Raw genomic sequence first — 3651 nt, 5'->3', positions numbered from 1 at the left:
ATATAATTCATGTTCCATCAGGTATATGTAACTGGTGTGTGTGAACAAAATTCATGTACCATATACATACAAACTTATGTATCAAATACATCATTTCGTATCAACACTATCAAATTATTTTAACTCAAATAGTTATGAGTGTGAAGCTTAACGTTATAAAGCAACAACGTATAATGTATCTAAAGTAACATATTGAAAACACAAATTTTTATATAAATAACAAAAGACTGTAATACGACTAAGTTTTTAGAGAAACACTCTAAAACGTAAGTGAATTTGTCTTAAAAACAAAACAACACAAAACACTGTTCATGCAAACATGGTTAAGTACTAAACTATGTTAACAAAATCTTCTTAAGTTGGTTTTGTGAATTGATCCTTAGGCTTTGGTGGATCGTCATTCTCACTTATGTATCCACCCTTGGCCTTGTCGCTGCCGTATCTCCACAACAATGATGCGTATCTATTGCGTAGATAACTTGAAAGATAGGCATCACTATCAGGTGGTATAACAAGTTGGTCACTCAAAAACTCTGCAAATGTAGCTACATATAACCCGCAGTCCCTACAACAAAATGCAGAATATAAATTTGTAATAAAACTTACACATATGATTATAGTGAAGAATTTAAATACTTACAGGCTATCGCATTCTTGTTGCATGATGCCTTGAGCGTATTCAACATTGAAAGGATGATGTGGCTCTAAAAGTGCACCAGTTTGTTTATCCTTATATGCATCAAGATTTGGCCAGTTTGTTCGCTCAGTTTTTTCAAAGAAACTACTATCAAAGAGGTAAAAAGGTAGCATCTTTGATAATTTTTTTATCTCCTCGTAATGTACTTTTCTCCTTGTGCCTATAGAAGAGTCATACACGCGTATCAACCTCTAATTCAATTCTACAACAGCTAACACTCAATGGAACTTTCCATCACAGTTAACCGGAATGTAAACATCGTCCACAAGATGCCATGGTAATCCAGCAGGTATTGAAAATCCTTTCATGATGTTGGTTATTGACCACTCATGTACAGATACAGCCGACGCACAATTAATGTGTTCTTGGATACTAATATTATCATCAGCCTTATTGTTATAGTACCTTTCATGGGTATTGTTGATATGTGTACTGAACAAACAATTGACTGTTGTGTATCTCTATTGATTCATGCTACGACGTTTTGATTTTTTACGAAGGTAGTAAAAAACAACATTGATGTGCAACACAAAATATTATAGACATAATTATACATTTGAAATGAATAATGATGAAAATAGAATGGTAGAGACTGATAGAGGTATATGATATTGATATGTATCTGACACATATAAATAAATGTATCATATAAATTAAAATAACTATATATGATACATTCCATTCAATGTATCAGATACATTAAATTTACATAAACATGGAAACTTTACCTGATCAATCCAGCAATTTTTGGGCTGGGACATGGCACAGAGCCAATTTTTATCGATCGGAAATGCAACAACATAATCCATCATTTCAAAACCCAATGAAGAGGATCTTGCTCTGTACTTATCATCTAATGGTTTTTTGTATTATTAATAGTAATCAAGAGTTGTTCTTTCAAAATGGAACAAGAGTTGTTATTGCAAAATTGAACAAATGTAGGGAAAAAATACAAAACTTACTTATTGGCATGACTTTTGAGAAGACCTCTAGTAACCCACTGAATATACTCATCAATCAGAAAGTCCAGGGTTCTGTTTGTAATCTCACAACCTTTAAATGGAAAATACGGACGAGTCACATCCTCCATGATCTCTTTTCCCTTTTCACTTGACCCAAATGAAGCCAAATAAGGAGATTTTAAGATTTGTGAAGGCATCTTGTTATGTGCCAGAGGAGTATTTGTATCGCTTCAGACAACAATTGTTGTGATTGGAATATCAATGGGTAATTGACTGTCCGAAAGAAAACTTTGGCTGACAGTTAACTCCTGTGGATTAACCGCACTAACTGGTTTGGTAGGAATAGGCAATCTTCATAGATCAGCAATAAGTGTATCCATGGCTTCTCGAGTTTCAGATGATATTGTACCAGATGTCATAGAATCCTATATGATTTAAATTGATAATTAAAGAAGGTTTGATAAATCAGATGATATATAAATGATACATGAAACGTAAATTATTGATGTATCAAATGTAACAGGATCTGGCACAGATTGATTGGTGTTATGTTGAACTTTATCTGAAGCATCTTCGTTCATTGTTCCTTCAAAGAAATGTTGAGGCATTTGTCCTGATGCATCATCCTGAATAACACCATTTTGTACAAGTGATGATACATTAAACAACAAAGTATCATATACAAACTACTGTTAATGTATGAAGTACAGATTACATTAAACTACGATTTACATACAATCTTAAATGTATCAAAATACCTGATGTATAAGTGTACCATATAAAAACAATTTTAATTAGTCACACTTGTATGTATCTTGCAAAGGAATGTATCATATAGATTCAAAATTAAAAATGTAAATCATCATACTCACAAAATTGAAAAACACTTCTGATGTAAACATAAAATATATGTATCATATACACACAAATTAAACTGTAATGTATCATAATAGCACAGCTTGATGTATTAATACAAAGTTGATGTATAGTAATAGTCAATTTACGATGACAATAGTACCTTCTTATGCTCAGTTGTTTCTGCAGTATGATGAATATTTTCATATGAGGATTGAAGTTCTGAAACGTCCTTCATTTCTTGATGATTCTTCAATGTATCTTTAGACTGTATTTTTAAAACAAATTTTTTTTCAAGCAAAATATGTTACTGATACATTGTTTAATTGGATATACGCAATGAATATAGTAAAATAAACCTGATCTTCAACAACAAAATTAGATACACCAATGTTTTGGTCATTGTTGGCAAAATCCATTTGTATTGGTGAGGTTGGTTGTTGATCAAACTTAAAGGTACTTGTTGATGTCCATCATTGCCTTCTTTACCGGAAACTTCAACCATGCACGTCGTAGACTTGCCGGCCTAATCCTTCATCAATTAAATTTAGAACATAATGACCTATACAACACAATACCTTTGGTTGCTGGTCGTCCTCCCTATGCCTGAAATTCATCAACTCAGTGTGGTTTGCCTTTATTGAAGTCACAAGATACTTAAATTTATTGTCAACCTATTTAAAAAAAAATTAACATTCAATTTTATATTTATACATAAACCTGAAAAAGAATTTGATATCATTACTTACGTAATCCTTCATATGTTGTTTTAGTTCTTCAATATCGGGATATACAGACTTATCTTTTTGACCTTGTGAAGAGACATGGACACAAGATACATTAGCAATCGGGGTAGGTGCTTCATCTGGCATTGAGAATGACTGGTTTATTGGCGGCCTTAACAGCTCTGACGATTTAGGTTCCGACACCTTTGTTTTAGATGTATCGATTTTCTTTCTCCTTTTGGGTGGTGGTGGAGATGATGTACCAGATACACGTGATGATCTTCTAAACAAATGCCCAGGAAGGCTTGTTGAGAAATCCTCAATGAACTGTGTTTTGTTGAACTTTCTTTGCATCAACTGCTGTTGTGGAGGGTCCAGGAGTATGAGCATCTTGAATATCAGGTAAATCAAG

The 3651-nt window shown here is 32.9% G+C and overlaps 2 pseudogenes; both read right to left on the bottom strand.

Moving 5' to 3' along the window:
* Nucleotides 1–354: 354 nt before the first annotated feature.
* LOC125825918 (uncharacterized) lies at nt 355–2078 on the bottom strand (annotated as a pseudogene).
* LOC125825916 (uncharacterized) lies at nt 2013–3386 on the bottom strand (annotated as a pseudogene).
* Nucleotides 3387–3651: the final 265 nt, after the last annotated feature.

The sequence above is a fragment of the Solanum verrucosum genome, unplaced genomic scaffold (assembly GCF_900185275.1).
Source record: "Solanum verrucosum unplaced genomic scaffold, falcon-dt-bn FXZP01000161.1, whole genome shotgun sequence".
Lineage (NCBI taxonomy): Eukaryota > Viridiplantae > Streptophyta > Magnoliopsida > Solanales > Solanaceae > Solanum > Solanum verrucosum.
This window is presented reverse-complemented; position numbering and strand designations above follow the sequence as displayed.